This window comes from Dendrobates tinctorius, unplaced genomic scaffold (assembly GCF_039654945.1).
Source record: "Dendrobates tinctorius isolate UK_male_01 unplaced genomic scaffold, ASM3965494v1 ptg000251l, whole genome shotgun sequence".
Taxonomy (NCBI): Eukaryota; Metazoa; Chordata; class Amphibia; order Anura; family Dendrobatidae; genus Dendrobates; species Dendrobates tinctorius.
Genome location: NW_027361918.1, coordinates 1,538,141 through 1,558,415, shown reverse-complemented (window position 1 = coordinate 1,558,415; position 20,275 = coordinate 1,538,141). Strand labels below are relative to the sequence as shown.

Here is a 20,275-nt window from a genome sequence, read left to right as displayed (position 1 = left end):
CCTAAGTGCGAGAGGTGCGAGAGGTGCGTGTGCGCACCCAGCGGGACCCCCGGAGCGGTCGCGGCTCCGGAAGAGGCGACGTCGGGACCAAGGTCTCACCCCCAGGTGAGCGCGGAGTGACACTTACTCAGTGGTCCTCCTCAGCCACCCACACGGACGGACACACATTAGAGCTGCTGATCACTCGCCTCTGCTCTCTACCTCTCCCTCTACTCACCTTCTCATCGCTGTCCACCTCACCTGTCACCCACGCCCAGCAGCACGCGCACCCCGCAGAGACCTCGCACACCTAGACACTCGCACGCTCTCTGACTCTATCCTACCACTGTCCTCCATATCCTCACTCCACGACACTGCCACTAGCTCCTACAATGCCGGTCTCACATCAGCCATCGGCTCGGTCGCCCCTGTCATGCATAACAGAGTGCGACGAACCAACGGACCACCCTGGCACAATAACACCACTAAAAAGCTTCGGCAAGCATCCAGAATCGCAGAGCAGCGCTGGAAGAAAACGCATTCACAAGACGACTTCACTGCACTCAAGCAACACTCGCATTCAAATCAGCTCTCACCTCTGCTGAACAGGCCTACTATCAGGATCCCGTCAGCGCCGGCGGGCTGCCGCGGCTGAGCAGGGTAACTCACCCAGACTACGGGAGGGCCCGGGGTCCGATACTGCAGGGAAAGTTCAGACAACAGGACCTGCGACACTGAAAGTAGCTTAGCGGTACAAGGACCTACGATCATGTGACCACAGGGGGCGTGGCTTGGCGTCCTGCTGCAGGATAGGGTTCTATTACAGGAATCCTGGAGCAAAGGCTCGGGAAACTCAGGTCAGACAAGCGGGGGTCATACACGGGGAGGACGGCGCGGTAACAGAGGGACAAGCAGAGAATAGTCAGAACGTAAGCAATGAGTCATACACAGAGATAGCAACGCGGTACAAGGGAGGCAGTCAGAGAGTAGTCAGGTCCAAGGCAAAAAGAGTCATACAGGGGAGCAGCAGAGCTCGTAACAGGGACAGAACCGGATCAAAACCAAGCAAGCACAAAGTATCACAGTCACAAAGCACACCAGGGTCACACACTCAGCCAAGGGTCTGAGTATAAGCGACGAGGGGTGAGCCCACAAGGAGGCTATAAAAAGCCTCCCAAAGTCTCAGAGTGAGGCCGTCCAGATTAACCTCTAAACCACCTGATCCCACAAACTCAGCAGATCATGACACCTACTTTACATCCCTTGTATCTGCCTTATCCCACAACCCCAAACAGTTGTTCAATACTTTTAACTCCCTCCTCCGCCCACCACTGCCTCCTCCGACTTCCCTAATCTCTGCTGAGGACTTCGCCACTCACTTCAAAAATAAGATAGACCAAGCAAAGCAAGTCTTTATTATTCAACCACCACAACCCCTTTGTATACCAGACCAATGCCCAAACCCCATAACCTCCTTATCCAACATCAATGAAGGGGAGCTTGCTCATCTTCTCTCCAAATCACACCTCACCACTTGTGGACTCGACCCCATCCCATCCCACCCCACCTCCTCCCCAACATCACCACCACACTTATCCCATCCCTAACCCACCTCTTCAACCTATCACTAACGTCCGGTACCTTTCCTTCTGCTTTCAAACATGCTACAATCACACCTATCCTTAAAAAGCCAACCCTCGACCCAACCGCTATGTCCAGCTATCGCCCAGTATCGCTGCTCCCATTCGCTTCCAAACTCCTGGAACAGCACGTCCACGCTGAACTTTCCTCCCACCTCTCATCTAACTTGCTCTTTGACAATCTACAATCTGGCTTCCGCCCCCATCATTCCACGGAGACAGCTCTGACCAAAATTACCAACGACCTACTTACAGCCAAAGCTAACGGACAATACTCTATACTCCTGCTTCTAGACCTGTCCTCTGCCTTCGACACCGTTGACCACTGCATCCTACTACAGATCCTCTCTTCCTTTGGCATCAAAGACCTCGCCCTATCTCCTCATACCTTTCCAACCGCACATTCAGCGTCTCCCACTCCCACACTACCACCTCATCCCACCCTCTCTCTACTGGAGTCCCCCAAGGCTCTGTTCTAGGACCCCTACTCTTCTCAATCTATACACTTGGCCTGGGGCAACTCAAAGTCCCACGGATTCCAGTACCACCTTTATGCCGATGATACCCAGATCTTCCTCTCTGGCCCAGACGTCACCTCTCTGCTGTCCAGAATCCCGGAGTGTCTATCAGCCATATCCTCCTTCTCCTCTCGCTTCCTCAAACTCAATGTGGACAAACCTGAACTGATCATCTTTCCACCATCTCGCAGATCTTCCTTACCTGACCTTTCTATAAAAGTTGACGACATGACGATTTCCCCCCCCGTACCGGAGGTCCGCTGCCTCGGAGTAACCCTTGACTCTGCCCTGTCCTTCAAGCCGCACATCCAAGCTCTCTCCACCTCCTGTCACCTCCAGCTCAAAAATATTTCCAGAACCTGTCCCTTCCTCAACCCTCACTCTACTAAAATGCTTGTGCATGCCCTCATCATCTCCCATCTCGACTACTGCAACATCCTTTTCTGTGGCCTCCCTGCTAACACCCTCGAACCTCTCCAGTCCATCCTTAACTCTGCTGCCCGACTAATTCATCTCTCTCCTCGCTACTCCTCCGCTTCTCCCCTCTGCAAATATCTTCACTGGCTCCCATTCCCTCAGCGTATCCAGTTCAAATTACTAATACTGACCTACAGGGCCATCTATAACCTGTCTCCCCCATATGTCTCTGAACTAATCTCCCGATACCTTCCCTCACGTAATCTCCAGTCCTCCCAAGACCTCCTTCTCTCCTCCACACTGATTCGCTCCTCACCCAACCGCCTTCAAGACTTCTCCCGAATATCCCCTATTCTCTGGAATTCTTTGCCCCAACAAGTCCGACTATCAACCACATTCGGATCTTTCAGACTGAACCTGAAAACCCATCTCTTCAAGAAAGACTACAGCCTGCAATGACCTCGCTACCTCCTCACCACTACTGGACCCTCCGCCTCACCATCACTGGAGCTGCTGCAACCCCCCAACCTACTGTCTCCTTCCCCACCATCCTGTAGCATGTAAGCCCCCCGGGGCAGGGTCCTCTCTCCCCTCTATATCAGTCTGTGATTGTTAGTTTACGGTCAGTGATATCTGTAATTTGTATGTAACCCCTTCTCATGTACAGCACCATGGAACCAATGGGGCTATAGAAATAAAAAATAATAATAATAATAATAATAATAATACTAATAGCATATTCCGCAGCACTGTGCTATCCAACAGTTCATACACAAGTCATAAGTAACAACATTCAAAGTAATACAATAATTTCTGGAACAAAAATTAAGTTTTTCTATTGTCTGAATCTTCCATAAAATTAGAAACTTTATTATAAATTGTTTAAGATTCATAGATAATAAAAATCGCAGCCAAGGGGTTAGATATACGGGCATTACTGATTGTAGTGGCAGCTCAGTTGTAGCATTTAGTGAACCCAGCAAAAAAGCCAGTAACAAATAAGTGTGGGATCAAACTTTTTTTTTGCAATTTCACCGCACTTAGAATTGTTTTCCCGTTTTCAAATAGACAACATGGTAAAACCAAAGGTGTCTTTCAGAAGAACAAGTCGGCCCTCGCCCCTCCTGTATCTGGTGATCGGGGCCCTCGCTGCTCCTCCTGTATCTGGTGATCGGGGCCCTCGCTGCTCCTCCTGTATCTGGTGATCGGGGCCCTCGCTGCTCCTCCTGTATCTGGTGATCGGGGCCCTCGCTGCTCCTCCTGTATCTGGTGATCGGGGCCCTCGCTGCTCCTCCTGTATCTGGTGATCGGGGCCCTCGCTGCTCCTCCTGTATCTGGTGATCGGGGCCCTCGCTGCTCCTCCTGTATCTGGTGATCGGGGCCCTCGCTGCTCCTCCTGTATCTGGTGATCGGGGCCCTCGCTCCTCCTCCTGTATCTGGTGATCGGGGCCCTCGCTCCTCCTCCTGTATCTGGTGATCGGGGCCCTCGCTCCTCCTCCTGTATCTGGTGATCGGGGCCCTCGCTCCTCCTCCTGTATCTGGTGATCGGGGCCCTCGCTCCTCCTCCTGTATCTGGTGATCGGGGCCCTCGCTCCTCCTCCTGTATCTGGTGATCGGGGCCCTCGCTGCTCCTCCTGTATCTGGTGATCGGGGCCCTCGCTGCTCCTCCTGTATCTGGTGATCGGGGCCCTCGCTGCTCCTCCTGTATCTGGTGATCGGGGCCCTCGCTGCTCCTCCTGTATCTGGTGATCGGGGCCCTCGCTGCTCCTCCTGTATCTGGTGATCGGGGCCCTCGCTGCTCCTCCTGTATCTGGTGATCGGGGCCCTCGCTGCTCCTCCTGTATCTGGTGATCGGGGCCCTCGCTGCTCCTCCTGTATCTGGTGATCGGGGCCCTCGCTGCTCCTCCTGTATCTGGTGATCGGGGCCCTCGCTGCTCCTCCTGTATCTGGTGATCGGGGCCCTCGCTGCTCCTCCTGTATCTGGTGATCGGGGCCCTCGCTGCTCCTCCTGTATCTGGTGATCGGGGCCCTCGCTGCTCCTCCTGTATCTGGTGATCGGGGCCCTCGCTGCTCCTCCTGTATCTGGTGATCGGGGCCCTCGCTGCTCCTCCTGTATCTGGTGATCGGGGCCCTCGCTGCTCCTCCTGTATCTGGTGATCGGGGCCCTCGCTGCTCCTCCTGTATCTGGTGATCGGGGCCCTCGCTGCTCCTCCTGTATCTGGTGATCGGGGCCCTCGCTGCTCCTCCTGTATCTGGTGATCGGGGCCCTCGCTGCTCCTCCTGTATCTGGTGATCGGGGCCCTCGCTGCTCCTCCTGTATCTGGTGATCGGGGCCCTCGCTGCTCCTCCTGTATCTGGTGATCGGGGCCCTCGCTGCTCCTCCTGTATCTGGTGATCGGGGCCCTCGCTGCTCCTCCTGTATCTGGTGATCGGGGCCCTCGCTGCTCCTCCTGTATCTGGTGATCGGGGCCCTCGCTGCTCCTCCTGTATCTGGTGATCGGGGCCCTCGCTGCTCCTCCTGTATCTGGTGATCGGGGCCCTCGCTGCTCCTCCTGTATCTGGTGATCGGGGCCCTCGCCGCTCCTCCTGTATCTGGTGATCGGGGCCCTCGCCGCTCCTCCTGTATCTGGTGATCGGGGCCCTCGCTGCTCCTCCTGTATCTGGTGATCGGGGCCCTCGCCGCTCCTCCTGTATCTGGTGATCGGGGCCCTCGCTGCTCCTCCTGTATCTGGTGATCGGGGCCCTCGCCGCTCCTCCTGTATCTGGTGATCGGGGCCCTCGCTGCTCCTCCTGTATCTGGTGATCGGGGCCCTCGCCGCTCCTCCTGTATCTGGTGATCGGGGCCCTCGCCGCTCCTCCTGTATCTGGTGATCGGGGCCCTCGCTCCTCCTGTATCTGGTGATCGGGGCCCTCGCCCCTCCTGTATCTGTTGTCCTCTCTGTTGTTTAGTGCTGCTGAATACAGGGGGCGCTATACAAATAAAATTACGATTAGTATTTTACCAATGTTCATTCCTCAAAGCAAAATTGATCTAGATCACGTCCAATCTAGAGGAGACAAGGGGGCGGTCCCCCCATCCCCAGAGGAGACAAGGGGGCGGTCCCCCCATCCCCAGAGGAGACAAGGGGGCGGTCCCCCCATCCCCAGAGGAGACAAGGGGGCGGTCCCCCATCCCCAGAGGAGACAAGGGGGCGGTCCCCCATCCCCAGAGGAGACAAGGGGGCGGTCCCTCCATCCCCAGAGGAGCAAGGGGGCGGTCCCCCCATCCCCAGAGGAGACAAGGGGGCGGTCCCTCCATCCCCAGAGGAGACAAGGGGGCGGTCCCTCCATCCCCAGAGGAGACAAGGGGGCGGTCCCCCCATCCCCAGAGGAGACAAGGGGGCGGTCCCTCCATCCCCAGAGGAGGCAAGGGGGCGGTCCCTCCATCCCCAGAGGAGACAAGGGGGCGGTCCCTCCGTGCTGACAGTGTGCGGCCGCGGGGAGGACACAGAGGCTGCAGGGAGTGAGCAGAACACCGACAGCTCTGTCACTAGGAGAGAGGCAGCCATGACTGCACAGACTGTGTGAGAGCTGCGCCCGAGTCCTGGCCGCTGTCACCTCACCTGACACCGCAGAGAGCCGCAGCCGGGGGAAGACGTCCTGGGGGCGGACACCGCACACAATGACAAGGTGGAGGCTAAATCCAAGTCGGGGAAAGGACCTTCGGTGACGTCATGCCCATGTGACCGGAAGGGGCGGCGCCTCCCCCTCCCTAGAGCAGGGCCGCTGTGGTTCTCCCCCTCTGTGCTCTCTCCTTTCTCCCACACAGCCGCCTGTGTCCCGGCCCCTCCGCTGCTCTATAGAGGGGGCGCGCTCCTTAGTTTTCCGCGCTTATTATCTGCGGTTTTCAATCCGCAGAAAGAATTGACATGTCAGTTCTTTCTGCGGATTCTCCTGCGGTTTGCCATCTCCTCCATTGTGGAGATGAAACCACAGGGCAAAACCGCAGGTAAAACCGCAGAGCAATCCGCAGGTAAAACCGCAGGTATTTTGACCTGTGGATTTTACAGAATCCGCACCTAGTACGCGCCGTCAGCACAGCGTTATAGGGTTACAGTGTACTGTAGATGGTCAGCGGAAGCGCAGCAGAACCTGCACCGTGTGCACACAGCCGTGTCCCCCACAGCCCCCCTGATCTCAGGCCGCTCCTCATCCGCCAGGAGTCCGTTGTGGGTAGGACTGCAGCCCCTGCTCATGGGTACTGGGCCATTCCCAGCATGAAGAGAGCGCAGCGCAGTCTGGACATTTCGTGCTGTAAAATGGGGGCGAGCCGCACAGCAGCCCCGACAACACGTGGATATGGAGATCAAACCAGAGAATAGGAAAAGAGGCGCAGGCGCGTGTGGAGGAGGCGGATAAGCTTGAGGTGGACGCGGCGATGAAGGTGGAGGAGGCGGCCAACACGGCTATTGTGCTTTTTATTTTATTACTTTATCTTTTAGGGACACCACATAAAGGAACATAGTATAAAATAAAGAAGAGATACAGTAGTCGGATGTCCGAGGGGAGGAAGAGGTGAGGTAGGTGGACGAGCAGTAGGTGGACATTGCGGTGTAGGTGGACGAGCAGTAGGTGGACATTACGGTGTAGGTGGACGAGCAGTAGGTGGACATTGCGGTGTAGGTGGACGAGCAGTAGGTGGACATAGCGGTGTAGGTGGACGAGCAGTAGGTGGACATTGCGGTGTAGGTGGACGAGCAGTAGGTGGACATTGCGGTGTAGGTGGACGAGCAGTAGGTGGACATTGCGGTGTAGGTGGACGAGCAGTAGGTGGACATTGCGGTGTAGGTGGACGAGCAGTAGGTGGACATTGCGGTGTAGGTGGACGAGCAGTAGGTGGACATTGCGGTGTAGGTGGACGAGCAGTAGGTGGACATTGCGGTGTAGGTGGACGAGCAGTAGGTGGACATTGCGGTGTAGGTGGACGAGCAGTAGGTGGACATTGCGGTGTAGGTGGACGAGCAGTAGGTGGACATTGCGGTGTAGGTGGACGAGCAGTAGGTGGACATTGCGGTGTAGGTGGACGAGCAGTAGGTGGACATTGCGGTGTAGGTGGACGAGCAGTAGGTGGACATTGCGGTGTAGGTGGACGAGCAGTAGGTGGACATTGCGGTGTAGGTGGACGAGCAGTAGGTGGACATTGCGGTGTAGGTGGACGAGCAGTAGGTGGACATTGCGGTGTAGGTGGACGAGCAGTAGGTGGACATTGCATATATATTTCATATATTTTCATTTCATATATATTTAGCTCTGGTTGGGATACCACGCGTGCAACAGATATTAAGTGCAACGGGATCAAGTGTTTTGCAGTTAGACAATGCATTGAAGCTGATGTTCCTCTCTTCTCTTCTTCACACAGGTATTTCATTCCATCATCCATGTATGCTGTCTGACAAGTGTGAACTGCATCATATAGTGCCAGATATTTTTATGGTATTTCATTCCATCACCCATGTGTGCTGTCTGACAAGTGTGAACTGCATCATATATTGCCAGATATTTTTATGGTATTTCATTCCATCACTCCTGTGGTGGGTCTTTAATTATTTTTTTTTTTTTTTTTTTTTTTTTTTAACTATTTGGTTTCTGCTTTGAAGTGTAGAAAGGTTTTTTTTTCCCTTTCTCTGTTTGATGGCCTTGTCCAGCGTTAGTTATTTACCCTGCATAGTAATGCCTGCTCTGGCCTTGTGCTAATTGGTTAATTACTGATTGTGGCCTTTTGGTGGCTGAAGCTAGCAGACTTTTCATTTCATATATATTTAGCTCTGGCTGGGTTAGCACGCGTGCAACAGATATTAAGTGCAACGGGATCAAGTGTTTTGCAGTTAGACAATGCAGTTGGACAGGGCAGGAGCCAGGTAAGGTGCATAAGTTTTTCATGCACGCATGCTTCTTGGTCAGTCGTACTACATATGCATTGATCATATCAACCTGCTGCTTTTTTGTCTTCACCTCTGCTTTCTAACAACTCGCCTGCCCTTTTACACATTCTGTGCACTCTCTGCATATCCACCCCTCCCTTTTCCCCTCTCCCATGTATAACTCTGAGGCTCTATTGACATTTCTTACCCACACCAAACCATCCAAAACCACCATGCAGCACTCAAAACGTTCATACAAATCATCCCACCACCTGCTTTTTCTGTTTTTTCTCCCTTTAATAGTTGCAGGTGACATCTCCCCCAACCCTGGGCCTCCCTCCACCAGCATACGTTACTCTCCTCCAGCTGCATATAGAAACCCTGCTAATCTTATTAACATTCAGTGCATGCCTTCTCCTCTCACTTTCCAATGTGCTCTCTGGAATGCACGGTCTGTGTGTAACAAACTGACTTACATTCACGATCTTTTTCTCTCTAATTCCCTTAACCTTCTGGCTATTACAGAAACCTGGATCCAGCATTCAGACACCACCGCTGCTGCCGCTCTCTCGTTTGGTGGGCTAAAATTTTCACATACCCCCAGACCTGAGAACAGACAGGGTGGAGGTGTTGGTTTGCTCCTTTCATCACAATGTGCTTTCCAGGTCATCCCCCCGGTTCCCTCACTTACATTTCCTTCCTTTGAAGTCCACGCCGTCAGACTCTTTAAGCCCTTCTCCTTACGAGTGGCGGTCGTTTATCGCCCTCCAGGCTCCTCCTGCCAGTTTCTAGACCACTTCACCACCTGGCTTACTCACTTTCTATCCTGTGACATTCCCACCCTCATCATGGGAGACTTTAACATCCCCATCAATGATCCGCTCTCCCAGTCTGCCTCTCATCTTCTTTCTCTAACTTCTTCATTCGGCCTCTCACAGTTTACTAATTCTCCTACACATGAGGACGGGAATACTCTGGACCTGGTTTTCTCCCGTCCCGGCTCGCTGCACGACTTTACTAATTCACCTCTCCCGCTCTCGGACCACAACCTTCTTTTCTTCTCTGTCAAAAATTGTCTCCTCACCCGGGACACCCCCACTTACCACACTTATCGGAATACACGTACCATTAATACCCAACAGCTTAGGGACAATCTCCACACATCTTTAGCCCCCATCTCCACCCTCTCCTGTCCAGACATAGCATTGTCACACTTCAATAATACACTGAAGAATGCCCTAGATGAAGCAGCACCTTCTATACGCAGAAAGACCCGACACAGACAATGGCAGCCCTGGCACACAACGCAAACACGCTCTCTTCAGCGCTGCTCGAGGTGTGCAGAGCGGCAGTGGAGAAAATCTCTCTTAGCAGAAGACTTCATCCACTATAAGTTCATGCTCAAAACCTATAACTCTGCCCTTCATCTGGCCAAACAATCCTACTTCACCACCCTCATCACCTCACTATCCAACAACCCAAGACGACTTTTTGAAACCTTAAACTCCCTCCTGAAACCTAAAGTACAGGCCCCCATCACCAACCTCAGCGGTGAGGATCTAGCCACTTATTTCCTAGAAAAAATCAACCACATCCATCAGGATATCTCAGCCCTATCTCCTCAGTGCCTGGATCCCCTTCCCTGCCGCACCTCAAGCTCACTAGACATCTTTGAGCCTGTTTCAGAAGAAGAAGTTTCCAAGCTCCTCGCTTCTGCTCGGCCTACAACCTGCAACAGTGACCCTATTCCTTCACAGCTCCTGCAGTCTCTCTCACCAGTGGTCACCACTCACCTGACTAAAATATTTAACCTCTCTCTTTCTTCAGGTATATTTCCCTCCTCATTTAAACATGCCATCATAACCCCTTTACTTAAAAAGCCATCCCTGGACCAGAACTGCACTGCTAACTACAGACCTGTCTCTAACCTTCCCTTCATCTCTAAACTCCTGGAACGCCTGGTCCACTCCCGTCTAATCCGCTATCTCTCGGATAACTCTCTTCTCAACCCCTTACAATCTGGTTTCCGCTCTTTACACTCTACTGAAACTGCCCTCACTAAAGTCTCTAATGATTTAATAACAGCTAAATCGAAAGGTCATTGCTCCCTGCTGATTCTCCTGGATCTCTCTGCCGCATTTGACACTGTGGATCACCAGCTCCTCCTCACTATGCTCCGCTCTATAGGCCTCAAGGACACGGCCCTCTCCTGGTTCTCCTCCTACCTCTCTGACCGCTCCTTCACTGTATCTTTTTCCGGCTCCTCTTCCTCTTCTCGTCCCCTTACTATCGGGGTCCCGCAGGGCTCAGTCCTAGGCCCCCTCCTCTTCTCTTTATACACTGCCCCTATTGGACAAACAATCAGCAGATTTGGGTTCCAGTATCATCTCTATGCTGATGACACCCAATTATACACTTCTTCCCCTGACATCACCCCTACCCTAATTCAAAATACCAAGGATTGTCTGTCTGCTGTCTCTAGCATCATGTCCTCCCTCTATCTGAAACTAAATCTCTCTAAAACTGAACTTCTTGTGTTTCTCCCCTCTACTAACCTCACTCTACCTAACATCGAAATAACCCTGGAGGGTTCAACCATAACTCCCGAGCAGCATGCCCGCTGTCTTGGGGTCATATTCGACACTAAACTTTCCTTTACTCCGTACATCCGATCACTCAGTCGCTCTTGTCACCTGCATCTTAAAAACATCTCCAGAATCCGACCTTTTCTCACCTTTGAAACTGCTAAGACTCTTACTGTCGCTCTTATTCATTCTCGCCTGGACTACTGCAACTCTCTTCTGATCGGTCTCCCTCTTACCAAACTTTCTCCTCTCCAATCCATCTTGAATGCGGCAGCCAGGGTCATATTTCTGTCCAGCCGCTTCACCGATGCCTCCATCTTGTGCCAGTCATTACACTGGCTACCTATTCGCTACAGGGTCCAGTATAAACTCATCTCTCTCACCCACAAAGCTCTCCACTGTTCTGCACCGCCTTATATCTCCTCTCTCATCTCTGTCTATCGCCCTACACGTGCCCTCCGTTCTACAAATGACCTAAGACTAACATCCCCCGTAATCCGAACCTCGCACCTCCACCTCCAAGACTTCTCTCGTGCTGCTCCAGCTCTCTGGAATGCACTTCCCCAGGCGATCAGACTGATACCTAGCCCTGACCTATTCAAGCGCGCTTTGAAAACCCATCTCTTCAAACAAGCCTACCACATCAACTACCCAGCAAGCTAACTTTGCCCTGTTCCCTCCTTCCAAATATTATTCTGAATCTGCACCCTACTATTCATCTGTCTCCACACCCTTCATGCACAGGATAACTGCACTTGATACTTGTCTATTGCACTTAAACACACGGGCTGATGACCGGATCATGCAGCTTTATATGAAAATCCCTATTATAATTGCCAGACCTGAATTAACAAGCATTTTTCACCTACTGTGTCCCCCCATTTCCTTGTAGATTGTAAGCTTGCGAGCAGGGACCTCACTCCTAATGTCACTGTTTGAATTGTCTTAACTTGTATTGAATTTGTCTGTACATGTCCCCGCTTAATTGTAAAGTGCTGCGGAATATGTTGGCGCTATATAAATAAAAATTATTATTATTATTATTATTATTGCGGTGTACGTGGACGAGCAGTAGGTGGACATTACGGTGTAGGTGGACGAGCAGTAGGTGGCCATTGCGGTGTAGGTGGACGAGCAGTAGGTGGCCATTGCGGTGTAGGTGGACGAGCAGTAGGTGGCCATTGCGGTGTAGGTGGACGAGCAGTAGGTGAACATTGCGGTGTAGGTGGATGAGCAGTAGGTGGCCATTGCGGTGTAGGTGGACGAGCAGTAGGTGGACATTGCGGTGTAGGTGGACAAGCAGTAGGTGGACATTGCAGTGTAGGTGGACGAACAGTAGGTGGACATTGCGGTGTAGGTGGACGAGCAGTAGGTGGACATTGCGGTGTAGGTGGACGAGCAGTAGGTGGACATTGCGGTGTAGGTGGACGAGCAGTAGGTGGACATTGCGGTGTAGGTGGACGAGCAGTAGGTGGCCATTGCGGTGTAGGTGGACGAGCAGTAGGTGGACATTGCGGTGTAGGTGGACATTGCGGTGTAGGTGGACATTGCGGTGTAGGTGGACATTGCGGTGTAGGTGGACATTGCGGTGTAGGTGGACATTGCGGTGTAGGTGGACGAGCAGTAGGTGGACATAGCGGTGTAGGTGGACGAGCAGTAGGTGGACATTGCGGTGTAGGTGGACGAGCAGTAGGTGGACATTGCAGTGTAGGTGGACGAGCAGTAGGTGGACGAGCAGTAGGTGGCCATTGCGGTGTAGGTGGACGAACAGTAGGTGGACATTGCGGTGTAGGTGGACGAGCAGTAGGTGGACATTGCGGTGTAGGTGGACGAGCAGTAGGTGGACATTGCGGTGTAGGTGGACGAACAGTAGGTGGACATTGCGGTGTAGGTGGACATTGCAGTGTAGGTGGACGAGCAGTAGGTGGACATAGCGGTGTAGGTGGACGAGCAGTAGGTGGACATTGCGGTGTAGGTGGACGAGCAGTAGGTGGACATTGCAGTGTAGGTGGACGAGCAGTAGGTGGCCATTGCGGTGTAGGTGGACGAGCAGTAGGTGGACATTGCGGTGTAGGTGGACGAGCAGTAGGTGGCCATTGCGGTGTAGGTGGACGAGCAGTAGGTGGACATTGCGGTGTAGGTGGACGAGCAGTAGGTGGCCATTGCGGTGTAGGTGGACGAGCAGTAGGTGGACATTGCGGTGTAGGTGGACGAACAGTAGGTGGACATTGCGGTGTAGGTGGACGAGCAGTAGGTGGACATTGCGGTGTAGGTGGACGAGCAGTAGGTGGACATTGCGGTGTAGGTGGACGAGCAGTAGGTGGACATTGCGGTGTAGGTGGACTAGCAGTAGGTGGACATTGCGGTGTAGGTGGACGAACAGTAGGTGGACATTGCGGTGTAGGTGGACGAGCAGTAGGTGGACATTGCGGTGTAGGTGGACGAGCAGTAGGTGGACATTGCGGTGTAGGTGGACGAGCAGTAGGTGGACATTGCGGTGTAGGTGGACGAGCAGTAGGTGGCCATTGCGGTGTAGGTGGACGAGCAGTAGGTGGACATTGCGGTGTAGGTGGACATTGCGGTGTAGGTGGACATTGCGGTGTAGGTGGACATTGCGGTGTAGGTGGACGAGCAGTAGGTGGACATAGCGGTGTAGGTGGACGAGCAGTAGGTGGACATTGCGGTGTAGGTGGACGAGCAGTAGGTGGACATTGCAGTGTAGGTGGACGAGCAGTAGGTGGACGAGCAGTAGGTGGCCATTGCGGTGTAGGTGGACGAACAGTAGGTGGACATTGCGGTGTAGGTGGACGAGCAGTAGGTGGACATTGCGGTGTAGGTGGACGAGCAGTAGGTGGACATTGCGGTGTAGGTGGACGAACAGTAGGTGGACATTGCGGTGTAGGTGGACATTGCAGTGTAGGTGGACGAGCAGTAGGTGGACATAGCGGTGTAGGTGGACGAGCAGTAGGTGGACATTGCGGTGTAGGTGGACGAGCAGTAGGTGGACATTGCAGTGTAGGTGGACGAACAGTAGGTGGACATTGCGGTGTAGGTGGACGAGCAGTAGGTGGACATTGCGGTGTAGGTGGACGAGCAGTAGGTGGACATTGCGGTGTAGGTGGACGAGCAGTAGGTGGACATTGCGGTGTAGGTGGACGAGCAGTAGGTGGCCATTGCGGTGTAGGTGGACGAGCAGTAGGTGGACATTGCGGTGTAGGTGGACATTGCGGTGTAGGTGGACATTGCGGTGTAGGTGGACATTGCGGTGTAGGTGGACATTGCGGTGTAGGTGGACATTGCGGTGTAGGTGGACATTGCGGTGTAGGTGGACATTGCGGTGTAGGTGGACGAGCAGTAGGTGGACATAGCGGTGTAGGTGGACGAGCAGTAGGTGGACATTGCGGTGTAGGTGGACGAGCAGTAGGTGGACATTGCAGTGTAGGTGGACGAGCAGTAGGTGGACGAGCAGTAGGTGGCCATTGCGGTGTAGGTGGACGAACAGTAGGTGGACATTGCGGTGTAGGTGGACGAGCAGTAGGTGGACATTGCGGTGTAGGTGGACGAGCAGTAGGTGGACATTGCGGTGTAGGTGGACGAACAGTAGGTGGACATTGCGGTGTAGGTGGACATTGCAGTGTAGGTGGACGAGCAGTAGGTGGACATAGCGGTGTAGGTGGACGAGCAGTAGGTGGACATTGCGGTGTAGGTGGACGAGCAGTAGGTGGACATTGCAGTGTAGGTGGACGAGCAGTAGGTGGACATTGCAGTGTAGGTGGACGAGCAGTAGGTGGACGAGCAGTAGGTGGCCATTGCGGTGTAGGTGGACGAACAGCAGGTGGACATTGCGGTGTAGGTGGACGAGCAGTAGGTGGACATTGCGGTGTAGGTGGACGAGCAGTAGGTGGACATTGCGGTGTAGGTGGACGAGCAGTAGGTGGACATTGCGGTGTAGGTGGACGAACAGTAGGTGGACATTGCGGTGTAGGTGGACATTGCAGTGTAGGTGGACGAGCAGTAGGTGGACATTGCGGTGTAGGTGGACATTGCGGTGTAGGTGGACATTGCGGTGTAGGTGGACATTGCGGTGTAGGTGGACATTGCGGTGTAGGTGGACATTGCGGTGTAGGTGGACATTGCGGTGTAGGTGGACATTGCGGTGTAGGTGGACATTGCGGTGTAGGTGGACGAGCAGTAGGTGGACATAGCGGTGTAGGTGGACGAGCAGTAGGTGGACATTGCGGTGTAGGTGGACGAGCAGTAGGTGGACATTGCAGTGTAGGTGGACGAGCAGTAGGTGGACGAGCAGTAGGTGGCCATTGCGGTGTAGGTGGACGAACAGTAGGTGGACATTGCGGTGTAGGTGGACGAGCAGTAGGTGGACATTGCGGTGTAGGTGGACGAGCAGTAGGTGGACATTGCGGTGTAGGTGGACGAACAGTAGGTGGACATTGCGGTGTAGGTGGACATTGCAGTGTAGGTGGACGAGCAGTAGGTGGACATAGCGGTGTAGGTGGACGAGCAGTAGGTGGACATTGCGGTGTAGGTGGACGAGCAGTAGGTGGACATTGCAGTGTAGGTGGACGAGCAGTAGGTGGACATTGCAGTGTAGGTGGACGAGCAGTAGGTGGACGAGCAGTAGGTGGCCATTGCGGTGTAGGTGGACGAACAGCAGGTGGACATTGCGGTGTAGGTGGACGAGCAGTAGGTGGACATTGCGGTGTAGGTGGACGAGCAGTAGGTGGACATTGCGGTGTAGGTGGACGAGCAGTAGGTGGACATTGCGGTGTAGGTGGACGAACAGTAGGTGGACATTGCGGTGTAGGTGGACATTGCAGTGTAGGTGGACGAGCAGTAGGTGGACATAGCGGTGTAGGTGGACGAGCAGTAGGTGGACATTGCGGTGTAGGTGGACGAGCAGTAGGTGGACATTGCAGTGTAGGTGGACGAGCAGTAGGTGGACATTGCAGTGTAGGTGGACGAGCAGTAGGTGGACGAGCAGTAGGTGGCCATTGCGGTGTAGGTGGACGAACAGTAGGTGGACATTGCGGTGTAGGTGGACGAGCAGTAGGTGGACATTGCGGTGTAGGTGGACGAGCAGTAGGTGGACATTGCGGTGTAGGTGGACGAGCAGTAGGTGGACATTGCGGTGTAGGTGGACATTGCGGTGTAGGTGGACGAGCAGTAGGTGGACATTGCGGTGTAGGTGGACATTGCGGTGTAGGTGGACGAGCAGTAGGTGGACATTGCGGTGTAGGTGGACGAGCAGTAGGTGGACGAGCAGTAGGTGGACATTGCGGTGTAGGTGGACGAGCAGTAGGTGGACGAGCAGTAGGTGGACATTGCGGTGTAGGTGGACGAGCAGTAGGTGGACATTGCGGTGTAGGTGGACGAGCAGTAGGTGGACATTGCGGTGTAGGTGGACGAGCAGTAGGTGGACATTGCGGTGTAGGTGGACGAGCAGTAGGTGGACATTGCGGTGTAGGTGGCCATTGCGGTGTAGGTGGACGAGCAGTAGGTGGACATTGCGGTGTAGGTGGACGAGCAGTAGGTGGCCATTGCGGTGTAGGTGGACGAGCAGTAGGTGGACATTGCGGTGTAGGTGGACGAGCAGCAGGTGGCCATTGCGGTGTAGGTGGACGAGCAGCAGGTGGACATTGCGGTGTAGGTGGACGAGCAGCAGGTGGACATTGCGGTGTAGGTGGACGAGCAGCAGGTGGACATTGCGGTGTAGGTGGACGAGCAGCAGGTGGACATTGCGGTGTAGGTGGACGAGCAGTAGGTGGCCATTGCGGTGTAGGTGGACGAGCAGTAGGTGGCCATTGCGGTGTAGGTGGACGAGCAGTAGGTGGCCATTGAGGTGTAGGTGGACGAGCAGTAGGTGGACATTGCGGTGTAGGTGGACGAGCAGTAGGTGGCCATTGCGGTGTAGGTGGACGAGCAGTAGGTGGACATTGCGGTGTAGGTGGACGAGCAGTAGGTGGACATTGCGGTGTAGGTGGACGAGCAGTAGGTGGACATTGCGGTGTAGGTGGACGAGCAGTAGGTGGACATTGCGGTGTAGGTGGACGAGGCAGGGCAGATGTTGCAGACAAGTCCTGTGCCCTCCGCTCCTGGTTTAGTGCCCACGTTTTCTTTGGCCGGGTGGATGCGCCTATGTGTGACCCCCGCTGTGATAAACACACGTTCCGACATTACACTTGCCAGCACTTACATACACGCCTCGGCCATGTGTCCAGTTTGGAAACCAACAAGTTCAATGGGCCGACCCATCACTTGGCACCTGCAGACATGTGGACATGGACAAGTACTCACCATGTTGTTATAACGCTGGCCCCTGGACACTGTATCAGGTGGTGGATGTCGTGGCGTGCTGATGAATTTTTTTTCATATTTCGGCCATGCTGACCCTCCCTCCCGATGTGGTGCCCCAGGAGCGTTGGCGACTTCCTCCTCCTCGGGTGGGACCGCCGTCAGTAGCGCCTCTACCAGCGTGTGCTTGTATTCACACATCTCTCTCCATTGAGGGAAGTAATGAGGGTGCTTTGTCTTTGCAGCAGGGATCCAGCAGGTGGCAGCACAGTAATCAGGAGGGGTACGATCGGGGCAACTCTGCGGTCGTTGCGCAGGCACAGCAACGTGTATTGGCTCATTTATGCCAGGCTGTCCTCTGTGGGAGGTGTTCGGTCTCCATGCTCCAGTGATGCTCGTGAGCGACTTTGAGGGCCACCCCGTTGTGTTCACTACATGATGGTGAAGTGGTGTGGTTCCGCAGAGCGACTCACCCGTGCGTGCTGCAGGTGACACTCCATTATTGCTTCTGCTCGCACAGTCCCTACAGGGCATTCAACCCTTGACTTCCACCTTGTTGATAAGTCGCATATGAGGCGCTGAGCAAGAAGGCAGAAGTGACGCTGCAGCGCAGACAGGCGATCAGCTGCAGGGAGTGAGCGCCATAAGTGTGCACAGACCTACAACTTCTGCAGCAGCAGCTCTCACATACGGGTAATTTTTAATAAAGATTTGCACCACTAAATGTAACACATGTGGCAGGCAAGGGATGTACATCAAACAGGCGAGGCCTAGGGCTGCTACCAGATCACACATTATCACACACCACCAGGCCAAGACTTATGTTCAGCGGCCCCAACCACTCATCGGTCTCTGGTTTAATCACTGTCCACAGCTCCTACGCAGTAACGTCCCTGCCCGTGCTTACTGTTCCACATATCGGTAGTTATCTGGACCTTGCCACTCATGGCGCTGCGCAGTGCACACCTGATTTTGGTGCAGTAACGTCCCTGCCCGTGCTTACTGTTCCACGTATCGGTAGTTATCTGGACCTTGCCACTGATGGCGCTGCGCAGTGCACACCTGATTTTGGCGCAGTACCGTCCCTTCCCGTGCTTACTGTTCCACGTATCGGTAGTTTTCTGGACCTTGCCACTGATGGCGCTGCGCAGTGTACACCTGATTTTGGCGCAGTAACGTCCCTGTCCGTGCTTACTGTTCCACGTATCGGTAGTTATCTGGACCTTGCCACTGATGGCGCTGCGCAGTGCACACCTGATTTTGGCGCAGTAACGTCCCTGCCCGTGCTTACTGTTCCACGTACCGGTAGTTATCTGGACCTTGCCACTGATGGCGCTGCGCAGTGCACACCTGATTTTGGCGCAGTAACTTCCCTGTCCGTGCTTACTGTTCCACGTATCGGTAGTTATCTGGACCTTGCCACTGATGGCGCTGCGCAGTGCACACCTGATTTTGGTGCAGTAACGTCCCTGCCCGTGCTTACTGTTCCACGTATCGGTAGTTATCTGGACCTTGCCACTGATGGCGTTGCGCAGTGCACACCTGATTTTGGCGCAGTACCGTCCCTGCCCGTGCTTACTGTTCCACGTATCGGTAGTTATCTGGACCTAGCCACTGATGGCGTTGCGCAGTGCACACCTGATTTTGGTGCAGTAACGTCCCTGCCCGTGCTCACTGTTCCACGTATCGGTAGTTATCTGGACCTTGCCAGTGATGGCGCTGCGCAGTGCACACCTGATTTTGGCGCAGTATCGTCTCTGCCTGTGCTTACTGTGCCACGTATCAGTAGTTGTCTGGACCTAGCCACTGATAGCGTTGCGCAGTGCACACCTGATTTTGGCGCAGTACCGTCCCTGCCCGTGCTTACTGTTCCACGTATCGGTAGTTATCTGGACCTAGCCACTGATGGCGTTGCGCAGAGCACACCAGATTTTGGTGCAGTAACGTCCCTGCCCGTGCTTACTGTTCCACGTATCGGTAGTTATCTGGACCTTGCCACTGATGGCGTTACGCAGTGCACACCTGATTTTGGTGCACTAACGTCCCTGCCCGTGCTTACTGTTCCACGTATCAGTAGTTATCTGGACCTAGCCACTGATGGCGTTGCGCAGTGCACACCTGATTTTGGCGCAGTAACGTCCCTGCCCGTGCTTACTGTTCCACGTATCGGTAGTTATCTGGACCTTGCCAGTGATGGCGCTGCGCAGTGCACACCTGATTTTGGCGCAGTATCGTCTCTGCCTGTGCTTACTGTGCCACGTATCAGTAGTTATCTGGACCTAGCCACTGATGGTGTTGCGCAGTGCACACCTGATTTTGGCGCAGTAACGTCCCTGTCCGTGCTTACTGTTCCACGTATCAGTAGTTATCTGGACCTTTCCACTGATGGCGCTGCGCAGTGCACACCTGATTTTGGCGCAGTACCGTCCCTGCCCGTGCTTACTGTTCCACGTATCGGTAGTTATCTCGACCTAACCACTGATGGCGTTGCACAGTGCACACCTGATTTTGGTGCAGTAACGTCCCTGCCCGTGCTTACTGTTCCACGTATCGGTAGTTATCTGGACCTTGCCACTGATGGCGCTGCGCAGTGCACACCTGATTTTGGCGCAGTAACGTCCCTGTCCGTGCTTACTGTTCCACGTATCGGTGGTTATCTGGACCTTGCCACTGATGGCGTTGCGCAGTGCACACCTGATTTTGGCGCAGTACCGTCCCTGCCCGTGCTTACTGTTCCACGTATCGGTAGTTTTCTGGACCTTGCCACTGATGGCGCTGCGCAGTGCACACCTGATTTTGGCGCAGTAACGTCCCTGTCCGTGCTTACTGTTCCACGTATCGGTAGATATCTGGACCTTGCCACTGATGGCGCTGCGCAGTGCACACCTGATTTTGGCGCAGTAACGTCCCTGCCCGTGCTTACTGTT

The 20,275-nt window shown here is 54.1% G+C and overlaps 1 protein-coding gene across 4 annotated transcripts in view; it reads right to left on the bottom strand.

Annotated features, from left to right (window-relative positions):
- Positions 1-6,274, bottom strand: part of LOC141065421 (uncharacterized) — a 212,419-nt gene extending 206,145 nt beyond the window's left edge. For all 4 annotated transcript variants that reach the window (XM_073557905.1, XM_073557908.1, XM_073557911.1 and 1 more), the window contains exon 1: positions 6,157-6,274. The gene's annotated coding sequence lies outside the window, so the exon portion shown is untranslated. The remainder of the gene's footprint in view (positions 1-6,156) is intronic.
- Between the last annotated feature and the right edge of the window lie 14,001 nt (positions 6,275-20,275).